The sequence below is a fragment of the Spea bombifrons genome, chromosome 12, assembly GCF_027358695.1.
Source record: "Spea bombifrons isolate aSpeBom1 chromosome 12, aSpeBom1.2.pri, whole genome shotgun sequence".
In the NCBI taxonomy this organism is placed as follows: Eukaryota; Metazoa; Chordata; class Amphibia; order Anura; family Pelobatidae; genus Spea; species Spea bombifrons.
Genome location: NC_071098.1, coordinates 28,063,595 through 28,082,323, shown reverse-complemented (window position 1 = coordinate 28,082,323; position 18,729 = coordinate 28,063,595). Strand labels below are relative to the sequence as shown.

General features: G+C 39.0%; 1 protein-coding gene across 1 annotated transcript in view; it reads left to right on the top strand.

Moving 5' to 3' along the window:
* SYT3 (synaptotagmin 3) overlaps nt 1-4,027 on the top strand; it is a 55,075-nt gene extending 51,048 nt beyond the window's left edge. Inside the window, exon 11 of the mRNA XM_053451737.1 lies at nt 2,967-4,027. The gene's annotated coding sequence lies outside the window, so the exon portion shown is untranslated. The remainder of the gene's footprint in view (nt 1-2,966) is intronic.
* Nucleotides 4,028-18,729: the final 14,702 nt, after the last annotated feature.

The following is an 18,729-nucleotide window of genomic DNA, read 5'->3' as shown; positions in this document are numbered from 1 at the left end:
CCGTGGAACAGAATCCCGCTCAGGCAATTTTACTACCTGGTAAAAATATCATTAAGAACAGATAGTTTGCAAAGGAAGAAGCAATTACTGAAACAGGAGGCGCACATCTGTCTACCATGACACCTCTGTTGGTAATCACATATATCCTTAACGTGGTTGAGATTAACTAGCCGGTGTTTAATATTAGAGTCTAAATGTTTCCATTTATCCTTCTACATCTCGACGATATAGCCTATAAGCTATCACCCTGGATGAAATGTATCTTAAAGCACTGCCAATTGTCTTATAAATGAGCAGTAATTTGTGATTACAGGATTTATTCAGGTTTCAGACCCGTGAGTGTTCTTAGACTTCTTTTCCTTATATTATTGGCCTTTGGGGACCACCTTGGGGATTACTTTTATTTCTTCAGTGCCACCAAACCTTTGTATCAGACATATATGACATACAGCCCTCCAGGAAGATATTCGTTCATGACACTCATAAGTTCTATCAAGATTCAGGTCAATATGAAGCATGGTTCAGATGTTCTTCAAGATGACCAACAGGGCTTTCGTTGACCACCACTCCCCATACCAGAATACCCAATTCCACAGACTTCTACTGGTTTATTAACCAGACTCGGTTAGGTCTTCCTTTTGTCCGTATTCCTTTTCCATCGCTTTTATGATACACCGCGCTTCTTCTTCTTCTTTTTTTTTTTTTGTTAATCATTTTAAATTGCCAGCTTCCTCAATGGAAAAATTTCAGCGTTGTAATTAAATTCATTGGTTTGTGGCAAAACCACACAATTAACCCATTACTATAATTAAATAGTCAAATTATTCAGAAGGTCTTTTATTGAACGTGGTGAGAGTGAGCACTATCTAAACAGTAAGTAAATGAGTCTGTAGCTCCATTGGATTGCTTAAATATCCATAATGTTTTCCATCGTTAACAATGTTTCTCTTTTTCTTTTCTTTCAAATTTTTCCCTAATGTACCGATGCTTTCAAAAATCTCTTCGGTGCTTTATTAATGGGCCTGTCTGTTGACTCTAATGAGCGCTGCTAATTAGGAATTCTGCTCGCAATTGCTTTGATTAGTTCTCATGTATGAATAAACATTGCTACATTTACAACCAGGCTCATAATTGATGCATAACTTGCAAAACGTAGCATTTCATACACTGTTTTTTTTTTGCAAGAGCGCAGACATGGTCAATCTGTCACTCTCGTGTTATCATTGGCTGAGATTTGTCAGAGTTGTTGTTCGTTAATCACGTCAGATGCAGGTTTGAGAATCCAGATGTTTGGTATTCTCTTTAGGCAAGAGTAGTTTTCCATGTAGCGAATCGTGATCTTTTTTATGTTTCTTAAGATATATAGGAGTGCCATGTAAGCGACAGATATCATTCAGACAACCTCCGGGCCAGACCATTAAACATGAACACATCCAGATTTAGTTTGCAGGTGCCCTAAACTAAAATATCGCCTTGTTTCACCCATGTCCATCCAATCGTTCTTGGACAAAAAAAAAAATCACATTATGACTTTTCTATTTTCAATTGAACTTCCCTTCAATTGAACTCCACTTCTACAACTGAAATGTCTCATGAATTGGACATGAACATGGGCCATTCCTGTGCTCATTTAGTGTGTTCTCCACGTAGCCCCTTCGCCTGTATGCGTCTTGAAAGGTACTAAATATCGCACATTCAGCGTAGGGTTTGTGACCATTTTGTAATTTGGATGATCCAATACTCCTTCCTTTGAAGCTCCATCTGGAGAGACACATTGTAACAGAAAGGGCCTTTACGATACAAGGGCTGTACTAATTGAAACAATATCACATCCTCTGAATCCGTTAACATTACCTTGGATGAGCAAACTCATCAATAGAAAGGGTTACAATTCAGGGCTTAATGGCTCCCACGTTGATGGTTTAATTGTAATACCTGACCTGGGTTCAAGTCCCTGTAGGTTTTTTTGTTTTGTTACTATAGCCATACATCTGCTCGACATGCATTGAGCTCTTTTACCAGCGTTACATACAGATGTGTGGTTTACCATTTCAATTTGCGAGTGATCTGGCTAGCTGGAGGCTCATCGTTTTCCTATACAGCTGTGTCTCGATTTGATGTATAATTTAGCTCCATAGCGGGCAGACCCGAACTCCAAGAATTACTTATCCAGTATATGTTAGATTATATATATTGATTCTAAAGGAAACATAGGAAAAGAATCACAAGGAAGGAGTAAATCTCCACGTGTCTAGACAGCAGGATAGATAAGAGGGGGGGCACGATGGAAATGTTTAAATACATAAAGGGTTCAACCAAAGGACAAGAGGGGTGTACAATTTAAAGAAAATAATACATATAGCCATATGACGTAAGAGAAAAATGAGTCTTTGGTGAAACTGGGGACCTTTTATTGGACCAACATAGAAAAAATGTTTTTTCAGGACTTCGGAAGTCTCTTCTGAAGAAGGTCCCAGAAGCTTAAGTACATCTTTCTTCACTGTTGGTTCATTGAAAGGTATCAGCTCCGACTAAAGATGAATTGAAATGCCACTGGTCATACCATAGAACTAGATTTAAGGATCATCTGGGGAAAACCCATTTTAACCATTGGCTTTGTTGTCCCAGTACGTTGGAACATATGTGTCCTATGTAAATGTAAGCAGCTATGTTATCTACTGTTGTAAAGTATGACCTTCTATAATTTCACATAAGCCTTGTATGTGAGTGGCACTAAAAGATACCTGGCAGACACTAGAGGGCAACAGCCCACCAGACAAATTCTACCCGATGGCCAGTCTGGGTCTAATGGGCCACAGACCATCAGACCAGACTGACCATGTCAACGAGAACCAATGTTCTGGTATTAATGATTGTAATAGGAATACTTTGGCTGCATTATGTCACATCTTACGCTTGTCCTATACATTTTCCCATACAATTCTCTGTTTTTTTTATTTTTTCAGGTCTCCGTGTCAGGTGCTTCACTGTCTATTTCCTCTTCATTACATATTTTTTTTGCGGGGAGGCGGCTCCTCAGACTTAGAAGAGAAAAAGGCGCAGCCGATAACAGCAGAATCATTTTGATTTTCCTTAAAGCCATAAAGTACTCATTATGCATTATTAGATGAAGGTCACCAAGACACGGTGAACTCTAAAAGTCCTTCTGGCAAACGATAATGCAGAGATCTGAATTATCGATCAACCATTTCAATCTCCAGCGACACAATGAACACTGCATGGGTGATGAAGATGAAGAGTTTGCAGAACAGAGTTAATTCATTAGCTAAAACAACCACTGATTAGCCTAACAAGGAACCTGCATCTGAGTTATTTGCATGTCAAAGGAAAGCCTCTACTCCCAGCGTAATAAATCCATGAGCAGGGAACTCAGTGCTTGGCTTCTGAAGAAATGCCGCCATGACATCACCCCTTGTTTCCACATTGGTTGGGTTACAAAGAACAACTCTTTTGGTCAGCGTTCTGTGTTCTAATGGCCAAGTATCAATGGTGGTAGATGAAGGACTCTACATCTTCTGTAACCGGAGAAGGTCCACGAAGACTGTTGTTGACCAACACACCTCACTAGCTGGCATTGATGATGTTTTGGGGGAAGGTAGATGTCTTCAGAAGACTTTGTACAAGAGCTTGTGGCAATAGATCACTGGACAGCAAGTGAACCTTGTAAACCGCGAGCTTCTCGAATTGCGATGAAGGCACTTTTCCGTTGACTGTCTTTCTATTGATACATGTAATAATGTACATTATGTGTGTGTGTGCGACTGATAAAAATGTCAAAGTTGATTGATATTCGATGGTTTCCTCCTTCCTGTTTGAAAAAAAAAAAAGGTAGCTGCAACAGTATTATAAAGTTGGGCAAGATTTACGACTATGATCACTTTTTTTGGTGTTTATAGTGATGATCGTAACCATGTGGAAGAGTTTGTCTTCCAGCCTCTCATGGAGCCTGGCTTTGTATTCTCTTTTCTAATGCAAAAGACGAGATAGGATAGATAGGGTGCAAAAATGTTGAATCAACGTGCCTGTAATCCATAAATTTACATGAAATCTTAGCTTTTCGGTTACAAACACTAGATTGAGCATCCTTGAGAGCAAGGATTATCACAAGCGGTTCAAGTATTCCGATAAGGTCAGGTTCTTTGACTTTATCGATTGTCTTTTAGGGTTCCCAAGAATTTCCATCCCAAATCAAGGAATAAAGTCTCGTTGAGATCATTTAGAGAAAGGTCAAAGACAGAGATGATCAGGTTTCACATACACCTGTAGAATCTACCCCCTTTTGGAGGGGTCAACCACCATGAGCCAACATATCCGCGGTCATGCAATACTTAATTTCCGTTACGTTATTTCACAATAAACATGTTATTTTTGATCATTTTTAGAGATTTTATTTTTTTAGATCATTTGTATTCATTTGGGGAGTGTTATTGGGCAAATTACTACATTTTTTCTCTAAGCTGCCATCAATTAGTTTGTTTTCTCTGTTTTATTAAACGCTTCATACTATTTCCTGAACAACTTAATGACTTGTTACATTGTGTTGATATTGGATATTTTGGAGGTTACATTGATGTCACATTACTCTTTTGGGGGGGGTCTTCCTGGAAGTTGTGGTCAATAAAGCTAGTCCATGCGCATATGGTTCTAGCTACATAGAGTCATGTAACATTATCATTAGTTCCGCTAAAGTTCTGGCCCTTTGTTAAGAAAAGGCGTCTGATCCCAACACTTCCCTGCCCTCTAATTGGATCTGCTGAGATTTGCATGGACCTCATAGCATGCGCAAAATTAAAAAAAAAAAAAATGCAATTAAGGGGGACAAAAACATTCATTTGAACACCCATTTGTCTGTCTTTCTGTTTTAAAAAAAATATGAAATGATAGAAAATAAAGTTGACTCGTGCTAAATGAAACATTTAAAAAAAAAGTTGAACCAAATGCACGCGTGTAATTTGTTGGAAAAAAAAAAAAAAATCATTTGTCTGTTTATAGTGTGTGAGAAAATGTTCATTTCCGAGCAGTCGCTGACTGTAAAGCCATACAAAAAAAAAGAGTCTAAAATCCAAAAAAAGTAATAAAAAATGTGAAATAAATACGAGAAAGTATGTTTATTTTATGTTATATTTTATTATTTAAGAAAAAAAATATTTTTTTAAATTGAATCTGCTGTTCACATATGCAAAGAGATATATGTTACAAATAATATTTTTTTTGTGTTAAAACTATATATAGTTATATATAAAGAGAGAGAGATTTAAAAAAAATAATTAAAATAATATATAATATATAAATATAATGATAATGAACAAATAATAGACTTATTTGCAGTAATATTATAATATATTTATATTTATTTTCCTACATTAGGGCACTAAAATGTGGGTTCGTATTATACACATATACACAAAAACATGACACGCCTGTAAAGTCTTCTTGGAAACGTACTTCGTAATTAGACATGCATATCACACACAAAAGCATATCATACGTGAGATTTCATAGTATGTCTAATTTTAGAAGGCCGTACCCAGAGCTGTTTGCGGTATCAATGAGCATTGCGTCTCTGCACAGTTGAAAACCATGGAGAAACGGTTAAAAAATATCTGTGTGTATTAATATAATTCTAAACGCACTTACATCTGGTGGAGATTGTACGTGGAGTTGGAACAGATTGGAACATGGAAGAGAAGACAGCAGGTGACACCTGTTGACATCAAAGTGGTTAAAACCATTCTCAAGGTAGAATTTACTATTTTATGGCTAGTTTTATTGGGTAATTTAGTAACAGGCTGGAATGAGGAATCGGATAAATTGGTTAAATCCAACTTAGTCTTCAAGGCCTTTCCTAATGGAGGAGAACATTGGTACATTTGGGACAACGATCTAGCCTGTCTGCTCTCGTTGGCCTGTAGCTATTTTTAAACGTTAGCATTTTAATCAGTCATCATGGACTACTTTCACCCTTTTTCAGCCAGAGGAATTGAGGATTTGTTGACTCAAATGTATTGTAATTGGTTTTTTGCATCTGAGGTAGAAGAGCATTGATTTCCAGCGTGAAGACATCGGGATCTTAGCTCGTCTATTAGCTCAAATATACAGACCTTTCAGGATCTTTATATGGACGATCAACCTAGCATCCACCTAAAAGAATGATGTCCGACCCTGACCCATGAGAAAGCTGGTAAAATAGAATCCCCTCATAAATGATTTTTTTAGGTAACTATGTAGCTCGTAGATTAATCGTACAACATAATGTGCAAATTATAAACATTGAAATAATAAGTCATTTGAATGATGTTCATTGGCAAGTATTTTAGAGATCTATTAGACCCACTATCACAACCAGATACTCCTTTGGAGCAGAAGAATCGATATGCAACATTAATGAATGCATTATAGCTTATCAAAGAAACATAGAATCCGCAGATAAGACCCATTCGGCCCGTTTCTCCTGCTGTAAAGACTCAAACCTTAATCAGTCGTTGGTCTTGTCTTAGATTCAGGAGCCATATGCCTGTCCCGTGCATGTTTAATACCCATACTGTATTAATCTCTACCGCTAACTGTGTTGGGTTGTGTTGGATTTATCTATGTAAGTGAGAACATTGACCATGGAGTTCCACCACCTCCACCAATGGATCAGCCACTATATAGCATCCGGGTGAGAAGAAGGCATGGATTAGTCTACTTTCAGGTCATATTAACCGTATTTCAGAGACTGATGTAAGGAATATGTTACCAATTATGTGGAAGGAAAAAATACAGATCAGTGATGTATGTCTATAAAAGCTCATGAGTAATGTGGTGGAAAAAAAATGAAATGAAACTCTGTTATATGTTTAAGTGAAAGCCCTCGGGATGTGCATAAAATCCCCATTAGATACATCAGCTCAAATCATTCTTAAGGACTTAGTATGTTGCGATATTCCGGTTTTCTTTGCAGAGTCGAATACCGTTCTCCGAAATTATCCCGTCTTCATTTGCGTCTTTGAGGCCGTAATATATGTGCATTGTGTATGTTTGCGCAGAGGAAAATAACCTCACGCGTATCTGTATTCTAACAGCTGCCATTAAACCTCATCTCCTAGACCCCCCCCTCGCTCGGTCGGAGACGGGGGTAGCTTTCGATCTCTTATTTTCTTACGCAAATATTCAGAATGGATTTTAAATATTAATATTTTGTGTCTGTGTCCTGAAGGAAGGGAGCTGGCGCTCTGTAGCTGGGCTGAAAATAAACACGAGAGGATGAATTCAATTTAATCTGTATTAGTCATGCACTGTGAGTTCAGTGCCTGGTTATATGGAGCTATGCGATAAAACCGGAAAGAAAGAAACCTCAAAGAACCTCATGATAGAATGTCCGCCATCCTTTATGACAGTAGCCAATTTATTAGGTAAACCTATCTCCTGTGTCTTTTTAGGATGGACAGGCCCTCCCTGCGTCCCTCTTTCCTCCCTTGACCCCCCTCTTTTCTAGTAGCTCTGAATGTATCACAGTGTTCGACAGCCCCAACATTGTGTATAGAAATAGCAGGAGACGGTCACAAAGTCCTTGGTTAAGAGCCGTCCATTAGCCCCCCTGCCAAAACAAAATTTACCCCCTTTGGCCATTTAAAATGTTGGATGGCATGCTATCTAGTTCTTAGCTGACAGCAGAGGAACCAGACATGGTCTTCTGCTGCCTTAGCCCCTCCATGTCAAGATTTCACGGTTTGTACGTTCAGAGATGCTCTTTGGCTCACAACCGTTGTAAAGAGTGATTGTTTGAGTCATTCTGTCAGCTTAAATTAGTCTATTCATTCTCCTCTGACTTTTCTCATTAACAAGGTGCTAATGGTCGATGAGACAAATCACCCTTTAGTGACTCAATCTAAGACAATGGCTCCCAAGTCCATCTATTAGGTTCCGCACCTTGAACTTCATCTTGGTTTTCAGAATATACTCTCTGGAATATCTTACTTTTGTTTATCCCTTTACGTCTACATTTCTAACATTGTCCATAATATTCACGTTGTGTTCGCTTAGAGGAGCACTGCCTGTTAGCTCTTTGTAAATTCATTACTGGAGCAGTATCCTCTTCCACAACTCAACTGTGAAGTACGTAGAGTTCCATCACCCAAAACACTTAGACAAGGAGATCAATAAAACCTTTGCATCTATGTTTGTGAGAAGAACCTCTATTGACGCAAGTATTCTTACTAATTTAACTATTCATCATACAGGGCCAGCTCAGACCATCTTACGTGTGAAATCTGCCAGGGCTGCTCCTTCGTAATGCATGATGAGGCCTTTGAGATGAACCTATAGTGAATAAAACCCATTTACTCTGTCTATGTATTCTGTGCTATACATTCAACTGATGCACCGTTGCAGAGATGTATCTAGGCTTGACCCAGGGCAGTGTCCTAGCTGATCCCCTACCAATGGCCGCCATGTTCTATGCTGAGCGCCAGGATGTGATGTCATATCCAGCATTTTAAGGATGCGCATGTTTGAGATGGAGGCTAGGCACAGCTCTCGATGGCCAGACACAAGGGAGATCCCAACCAGCCCATGGAGCAGTTGCCCATTGGGTAGCCTGATCATCCAGTAGGGTAATCTGCAGAGGGGCTACCACCCCAGTGGAACTACCACCCTATGCCTAGTCGGCCTTGGGCAGAATAAACCACTTGCCGGGTACGTGAGTTTGTGAGCGATTGTTAAAACTACAGGATCTGTGAATCCATAACACGTCTTTATAACCGTCACTGTCAGCGTATCTTTATTCCTTAGAGTGACTGAAGACTCGGGGCTATATTGTTCTACAAAATATAAAACACAGATCCTTGAACCTATATTAGTGAGAATATGACAGACGAGAAGCTGTTTTTTTTTTTTAAGGAAAAGAGAAAATGAAAAGCTTTCATTGTTGTCGCCGTGCCATTTAATATATTATTCAGCAGTTTGGGGAATTCTTAAAACAAAGGAGAACACCACACAATGTTTTATTTGCCATTATTATAAAGCATTCTGTATATGGGCCAGTCTTACTAATGGGCCACACCCATATATTTGCATATATTTGCATGTGGTCGGAAATCTTAAAAAGTGAATTATACAAAGATTAGTAAAATTCTTATAATTGGGTGCACATTTAGTTGATGACCACATTTGATGAAATAACAGGTTTTTTAACCCAATAGGATAAATGTTTTATATTTTTTGTAATTGGCCTTCCAATTACAAAAAATATTTATTGTATTGGATTTTATCCTCTTCCATGGTCTGACGATTCTTACAATTGATTGGCTGCTTGTATCAGCCAATTAGTGGCAGTAAAAGACTCCCAATGAAGTCAATGGCGGCGCTCTCTACCCATGCGCACAGGGGTCTGGATAATCTACCACGCTTGTCGAGCTAGTTCTTGAGCTGACTTGCGGTGAGTCTGTTACACGCAGGGAGATGTGTCCCTCAATCCCATCACATCTGCTATGAGATCTGATTAACATTACATTATTTCGTTGAATACATAAAGTTAAGGTTTTACGGTGTCTTAGAGGATTCTTGTAGCCAGAAGTTAGAAAGATGGAGGTCATGAGCCAGCATGGTACTCAAACATGGTTTTGGAAGCCCTGCTAAGTGCCCACTCAATCACTCAATCATTCCTTGTGTTCAACTATGGGATAACATGCAAATTTTAGTCTTTAGAAAAAAAAAATATTGTTCTTCTTTCTGAAAATAACGCAATTTCATCAAAGAATACTTTCTGACTCCAAGCTTCAGAATTGTAATAGACAAACTTTGTTTATCAAGTGGCAGTTCATGTTCCTCCTATCATCCAATCATTATTCTCTCCATCACAAACTCCAGGCATTCCATCTGCTCGTAAAAGAAGTGTTCGGCTGACATTAATCAGTTTAATTCCGTCATGTCTAAAGGTAAGCTAAGTTCCCTCAGCCTCTAAACACACAAAATTGGTTTTATCTTCTAAAATTGTGCGTGTTCCCTTATATATTGCTCTGACCTTCGCTTGGATTTATGAAATATAGAAATAAGTACAACTCAAACTGTAAAATCTCTTGAAATACCTAGAGTTCTATTTCATACAAGCCCCTAATGTCTATCTGACCTCAAGGAGAAGCCTAATTGAATCCATCAAGTCTATGGCAAGGCCACCTTACCTAACCATAGAGTAAGAATCCACCCCATACAGTGCTTTTGTTATTCTGCATCATTATAAATATAGATATAGTATATAGGCAGGCTGAGGACCTTGATAGCCTCATACATCATGTCAAGAATTAGGGTTTTCATCTTGGCTGATGAAAGGAAGAAACAACATTTTGATGATTATAACCCCAAATACTGAACTGAATCTAGGTACCAAACTCAACAGTTTAAGTGTAACAAGTACAGAAAGGGAACTATATAATGCGTGTTTTATCAGACCCTAACATCTAGTTGGACATCCATCACTTGCATGTCAACAGAATAACAACGTTGGTCGTTAGTGTTTTGTGTCTAAAGTATAAGGACAACTAGATAAAGTTATGAATGGAACTTGGAACCTATGGAATGGTAGCTCCTCCAACCCTTGCCCTAGAAGAAATAAATGGATTCATCTGTCCCCAAACAGAGGGGGTCAGTCCTGGGACTAAAAGGTAGAGTGTAAGATACTTTTTGCAATTTTTTTAAACTAAAATAAAGCTTTCTTTTATAAGTACAGTAAGACATCTCTAAGTGATTGGTCCCTTGTAGTCTTCTTGGCCTGCCAGGGCACTTAGGCATGATGGCCCCTAGAGGTGGTTTAACTCTGTAGAGTGAGTTTGCACCCGTCATGGAATCGGGTACAATGCCCACTGGCTTTAGCAAGTACAGTTGCTATGTCAATACTAAACTGTGGAAATGGTGTCCAAGAACAGACTTAACTCACAAAAAAGGACCTAAAAAATCATCAGCAACCTCCAAAGCCTTCGAAGACATATTGTCCTGATCTTTGTTGGTGGAGACATGTCTACTATTAGCTTTTCAGAGTTATTGTGATGATATGATAACGTATCCTCTAGGAACGTTCTCTTTAGTTGAGATAGTTCAACATTTTCACTGTAGTTCTTATTAAGGCTGCCTACTGAAAGCTATTACTGAAACTGACCCAATGGATATGTGCAGGCATGCACAAATATATTTAATTAAAGCGTATCCATAATTTTCACCAAGTAAACCCACGTGGTGGGTTTTTAAAGGAATTAATAACCAATGTATTAAAAACCCGCCTTGGGAGCAGCCATTATGGCTCCCCAATAAACTATCTCTCCCAACTGTGAAGTTGCTGATGGTTGTTGATTGGTTCAGGCAGCCTTTGTACGGGTTGGGGTTAGGAGAAGGAATAGAACTTCCAGGACAATAAATTCATTCTGCCACATATTAGCGTCTTCTTCCCCTCCCCCAGCATTTAAAGAATTATACATCCAATATACCAAAAACCCACAATCTGTAGAGTCTTTTTAAGAAATGGATTTAGGCCATGAAATAACAATTCTGATTTTTTTTTTTTTCCTCATGCCTTTATCCGAGACGCAGCGTCCCCCAAAGATCAGGCAGCTACCTGTTTGATTTGCTCGCAGTGATTTCACTCACAGAAAATAATCGCTGCGAGAGGGACTGGCCAATAAAACCAGATGAATTATCCTCAATAAAAAAACAAATTCACGGCCCGCTCCTTGTGGTTGCTATTGGTGATTCGCAATAAACGTCCCGAAGATTTGTCTGAGACAGGAGTGTGCGTGAGTAATAGCGTCATTGATCAAAAAAAAAAAGAATGTTGGAAAGAAAAGTTTGTAAAGAAAATAGTCTTTTAATAACAAAGTATCCGAAACAGAATAGAGCTCTATCAATAATTATACAATATAGTTCTCTTATTATACAAATTTGGTTTTGTCGGCTAAAATATAAGCATTGCCTGCTTTGAAAATTAGCTTTTTTATGTTAAATATATTTTGGAAACCCGTATACAGATTGTCTTCGACAATGGCTTGTGTGCATTTATTCTTGGGTAAGAAATTCTATATATTGGAAATTTTATTTTTTATGTATTTATTTTACAAAACGTATTTTATCAACTTATTTTTATCATTGAAGCAGGAGTTTTGGACTTATTAATTTAACGATGGATTACGAACCTCATAAAGCTATTCTCAAGAGGGCAGAGGTCAGTGATATATCTTGGCCTGGGCCAACTAGGGGGGGGCAGAGAGCCATCTTGGGAGATCAAGCCCCCTGGTGTCCCACTGCATATTGGGCCGGTTATAACGAAGATCTTTGATCTCCCCAACCAGCTGCCTCAACACATCCTCCATAGACTTCATTAAAAGGCGATGCACAACTCCTTTTATTGTTGACCATGTTGACCATGGAGGGTCCCTCTCTTCCCTCCAGAAGCCGGCCTCCAACAGTTCAGTGTCTGGTATGCGATCAGATCGCATACCAGTTTCAGTCATTATTTCAGAAGCAATGAGAAAATAAAAGCTGGTTAGGTGTGTGGTGGATATCCTTTACCCTACGATAGCTACGTTGTTTCATCGGCTTCCACAATAAATAGACTTGATGGCCCTGAAGATTCCATCCCAATGTCCCAAATCATTGTTAATATTTAGAAGTTCAACCTAAAAGCAAATATAGCTTAGACTTTCTGCAGAACTATGGTCAAAATAAAGCGCTTGTTCGAGGATCATGGTATAAGGAGATGGGTCAGCGGCGGATATAGTATTGTTTACAGTGTATTTAATGGAAATGTGGATTAGCAAACGCAGGGAATGTACGAATCGATACTGCAATCAGCTGCGTGTTCATGAATCCTTTCAGCTATTTCAAGAGTTTGCAGAAGTGGGACTTAAAAGTAAATCACATAAAACATCCCCTCTTATCCCGGAGATAAGAGGCAATTAACTCAAGATATACAATATTAAGCACGAAACAAACATTTGGACGATTGTAACGGCTAACATATATTTGGGACACGTTAACGATATCAGCAGGGAAGTACAAGAGTAAGCGCGTTTCCCCTTTGTCTGATGGTTCATAGCGCCCAATATTTAGATCCAGCGTTGAGCCAATCTGTGACTATGGAGATAGCAACTTTTTTGGTTTACGATCCTACTTCCAGTTCCTGAAGCCTGGAAATATGGTTTCTGCTCTGGCAAAATTAGTATAAAAAAGTATATTGCGATACCAATGGAAAGAGACATGTGATGTTTTTTTGGAAAATGGATGTAGCCATATTGGTCCAAGAGAAGATCTTCTGTTGAAGTTGACTTTTGGGCCAACATAGAAAAGGATACATAAGTTATATAAGCCTTCAGAACCTCAGAGGCATCTTCCTCATCTGGCATTGGATCCATGATACCTTTTAGTAGACCAATGTTCATAGAGAACTTTCAAGAACTCAAAGGCTCCTTCATAGGAATAAGGATCTTCTGAAGGTTATGTGACTCTACATCTTGCTGTATGAATATTAGTCGACTAAAAGGTATATGTGATCCTGTATATTGATTTATTACAATTTTTACATCTTTGTATGAATTATTGCAATTGGTCTGAAGAAATCCAGTTTCAAGGAGAGGGATTATTTTACTACGATACGACTAAGTTGACTTCCATTTTAGTTTGTGGCAAAACTTCATAATTGATTCCTTTCTTGGTCTGATTTATCCAAACATCTCATGGCCTTTGTACAGTTCCAGAACCCGCTTAGTGGCATTTATAGAGACCCAACTCACATATCCTTCCTTTAAGCATCTAATAGAACGAAACTCAAAGGGAGGGGGTGATTCAAAGACTTTCCTGGGTTTTCTTGAGCCTGATCTACTGATGGCCAAATCTGATGGCCAAATCAACCAGTGTAAATCAGGGTTTACTGACATTATAAGCAAGTCATCCCGAAACACACTAAAACAGTAAATGATGCAATACAAGGTTTACAAGGGCTTCTTTAGCTTACTAGGGAACGATGTTGCTAACGATCCTGATCTGGAGGCTACTCATTAATTTGTACCGTAGCAAGGAAAATGAATATATTGCCGTATAAACCCAAGAGAAGATGGAGTCTTCAGTTGAAGCTGATGCATTTTTTTGAAAAGACATAGATGGTTTCCATGTGAGGAAGGTACCTCCAAGGCCTCGAAAGCTTAATTGATTTTTTTCTTCCTCTGTTGGTCCACTAAAATCTTTCAGCTTTGTCTAAAGACCCAATTAGCAGTAGTAGACTTTCTTTCCTAAAAGACTTTCCAAATTCTAAGCACTTGTCCTTTTGCAATCGAAAAAGTTGTACACATGGCACTTGGGCTTGTCATGCAAGGATTTTTCATTAGGTACACCTGAGCTCTCAGTAGATCTAATTTCTTTGGAAGACCTTGCCCTAGGTGTTTTTAAATTAGGAAAATAGTCTTGAGACAAAGGTGATTCTAGAAATGTCTGACCCATGTATTGTTGGGTACAGTCTTTGTTGGAAAGGTGCCTCACACCCATCAGATCTGCCCGAACTTGCCCCTACAGACTCTTGTCTACCTTATTTAATAGACCAGAACTTGTCGATGCATTAGACATGCTCAATATGTCCTTAATTTTCCCCACACCTGATACTTTGACCCTGTCTCAATTGTTCTTATGGATCTGTGGATTGTTCTATCACCGTGTCTTCTGGTAGAGCAAGTATTGTCCTTCACCCTCAGAGGGAACTCTATGGTTACCATCTTAATTCTACTCCCACAAAAATAGGATAGCCTTACAGAAGAACTCTGAGTAGCTTCTCCAGTACATCGCCCCATAACTTTTAGTTTGTGATAAATTTCCCAAGAGTAATCTTCTCCCATTTTCAAAGCCAAAGGACAGGCTGGCTAATTTGATGAAAACAGCATTTCCTGTGGCGTGTAACACCTCGCGAATAAATAAGACTTTTTCCAATTTCTTTAATTGCGTTTGTGCTTCATACTTTGGAATGAAAATGTTACAGGGTCAGAAATTTATAGTCAATCTCCAAAAAATTCCCATTACCTCAATTAAAGAGTTTACGGCTTTTAAAACGGCTTTAAATTCAGAATTGTGTCTATACGGCTTCAAGCAGTGCAGGACAAATTGTCCCTTCTCTATAGATATATTTCCAAGCCCCTACCCTGCTCCAACCTTTCCTTCTCTCTCTTCCTTTTTCAGTGTTTTTGCCATCCATATTTCATCTTTTTTCTCTTTATCTCCTCTCTTTTTCTTCATTCCTTCTCCTTCTTTTGTCTTGCCCCTATCTACCGCCCCTGCCAGTGGGGAGGGGGGGGGGGGTAAGAATCATTGATTGAGCCTCTACAGCAATATGTAACAGTTTCACAATGGTTTGCTGGGCATTGATCCCGAGCCTTCATCAGCATAGCTGGAGGGTTACTGACCTTTATTAACCCTTGAAGCTCCAGAGGGGCATGCGTGGCATTTCAAACTCAATAACTCCATTATCAGCTCACTCCCTTGGTACTAAAAAGAGTCAAAACGCAGACTGGTAATAACAGATTGTTTTATGTGATATACAGGCCGTTTACTCCAGTAATGGTGTAATAACGTACTGTTCTTTTTGTGGTTTTCTTGTATATTGCCTAATTCTGCTTTGGACTGAAGGCTTATCATCGAAACCAATACACACAACGCAGTATATGATAAACCATGCTCTATACCATATGCTCTACGCCATATGTTATCCTAAAATTAAGCAATTTAATGTATTTAGGTTTATGTAGAGAAACATAATATTTTTTGTGTCTTTTGTTTTAACTTATTATAGTTATTATAGTTTTTTTCTGCTATGGGCCAGCGGGGGAGATTTCCCCAAACCAACCAAACCAGTTTTCAGAGATCCTATGGAACCTTAATCCATCTCCGCTAGAACGCTAAGGATTAAATTTAGACTTGTTGTAAACAAGCGGCATGAAGCAACGTACAGAACGGCAACGATAACATCCTTTAAATCATAAAAAAAGATAAAAAAAGGAAATGTTTAATTAGTGGAATTAGATTGCGTTGTAAAGGGACCTCATGGAGCTGGGAATTTGTTGAGATGAGAATCAAAGTTAATAAGTAAGATGGATAATTTCAATAATGAGGAAGGACTAAGTAAATTGGCTTTGTTTACTTTCGGAAACGAATGCCTTCAAGGAGACGCAATTATTTTTCCTCCAAGCACATTCAAGGTCAGGGTGAGGACCGGCCAAGAGTCTGTCCCATGTCAAATGCTTTACAGATAATACTATGTCAACCTATAAGTCTAGAAGACACTTAGGCCTGGAATATAACGAAGTCAAGTATATAAAGAAACCAAGTTAATCCCAGGCCTATTAAATATTTTTTATGAAATGTGATGGTAAAGTTTATATTTTGGGGCAATAAATTATACATTTAACTTGTTACTATTACATTCTGTTAGTATATGTCATATCATTCAATATTTCTCCAGTATGAAGTTGGTTGTATAAAGTCATTACATTTCCAAATATTTTAATAAAACTCAAACAAATCGTATCGTATTCAGAACCAGCTGGGTTTGCCATATGGTATAAAAAGACACCGGTGTTAGCCGGACACATGAAGCCAAGAGTTGTGATTTAATGTCTTCTTGTGACCATTTAACATCCATATATGATGATGTCCACTTATTGTCCACCAGTCTGAAGGTAAGGTTGACCTTCAAAGCCTTTATATCTTTATGGGGCTCCTTAAGAAGTATATTTGGCCCTACGAATGCACGCAGACTAGCTTATCAATGACACTTGAGGACACTATATCTCTAAAAGAACTTGTCACAAAAACACACACAAGTAGACCTTCAACCAATCGATGAAGCATGAGTGTCCTTTTAATCTTTTATGTGTCGCGTGTACTTTTAGAACAAGACTCTTGCTTGGTCGACGCTAATTCAGATTTTTCCCGATATCTGTTTGCATTGACCGATCCCAAGTCTACATTCAGTTATTATTCAATAACGTCTCTCCATTCTCAAAGACACCAATTCCTGAGAAGTAATTACTCGCCGTCCGCCGCGGGTTTTATTGCCATCTTTTACGGTTGAGGATCGCTGCCAAGGAATAACCCGCAGTGTAAGAACATTTTTTTTTTCTGCAGGATTGATTTCATCAATGTCCAGTCGGATAGTCCTCCCCAGTGCAGCTGCTAACGTAACGCTGTTCATTTATCTTCTATGTGATCAAGAGAAATCTTACTTTCTATGCAGAGACAGCCTTTGGTGCAGTGCGGACCGTTTTCTCCTGCATCTGTACCAGAAATAAAATGATCTGGAAAGATATATCGAAACCCTAGACGGTGCCGGTCAATGATCAACCTAAACCATTGCATAGGGACCCTGCTGATGTATGTGGGAGAGATAGGACTTATATACATAGAATCAGCGTCAGAATGGGGACAACAAGGTGGCTCCGGCACTTTAAGGCCAGTGGCCTTAAATAATATATCACAAAACTACAATACTCAAGAGTCTTAAAATTATAGAATTTATATACTCATCATTTACGTTCGAGGATGAACACTACATTGGTACATAATTTTATTTATTACAATTTTACCAATTAAAAAAAAAATTTACAGCCTTTAAGAATAATCACATATTATAGGAATGCTTTAAGGCAGGCATGTCCAAACTTTTTTCGAAGAGTGCCAGATTTGATGAGGTGAACATGTGCGAGGGCCGACCATTTTGCCTGACATTTTCTGAACCATTAAAATGAAATGCAAATTAACTATTTTATGCAACGTTTATTGAAAACGGCATACCACATCTATCCCTTTCTCACTCTCCTTTTTCAGCAACCGCTCAGCACCCCTTGGGCCCCCCTGACTGGCAGAACTCCAGGGCCCGGTCGCAGTCGCGACCCCGGTAGTTCCGCCACTGCCTACAATTTCTTCATCAGATGCCCTTGTGGCTGTGTGTGCCGGCGCAGGGAGAAGGAAAGCCCAAATCTAGCGACGTCCGAGATCGCAAGATTTGGGCTTTCCTTCTCCCTGCGCCGGCACACACAGCCACAAGGGCATCTGATGAAGAAATTGTGTAGGGGAGGGCAGGGGCGTACCTAGAGTATTTGGCACCCAGGGCGGATCCTGTATGTGGCACCCCCCCCACACACACTTTAAAACTACCTGGCCGAAACTGAATATGACCCCCCACACACACCATAAAAAAAAGTAAGTAACACACCAAAATAGGACAAAACAATTAAATAATATATATATATAATTTTTTTATATATAATAATTTAATTATATAAATATAATTGTTAACAGCAATCACATTCCTATCATGCCCAGGCATACCCAGATTCCAGGAGGCAGTCGCAGACTTGGCTTGATAGGAGTATGATTGCCTTATCTACCCCTTCTCGCTCCCTTCTGCCCTATCTACCCCTTCTCACTCCCTTCTCCCTATCTACCCCTCCTAACTATCTACCCTCTCCCTCTTTGAAGTTCACTTACCTTTCAGGAGTCCTGCGGTGGGGGTGCAAGGCCTCTGTCTCCCAGCTCTGCCACTGTATAGAACAGTATAGAGTGATGGGAGTTATGATGTACTTTAGAGCATAATTATATAATGAAAAATACATTGGAAATGGTACAGCATAACACCCATCACTCTCACACATTTACCAATCCACACGCATACCAATCCACACACATACACCAATCCACACACATACA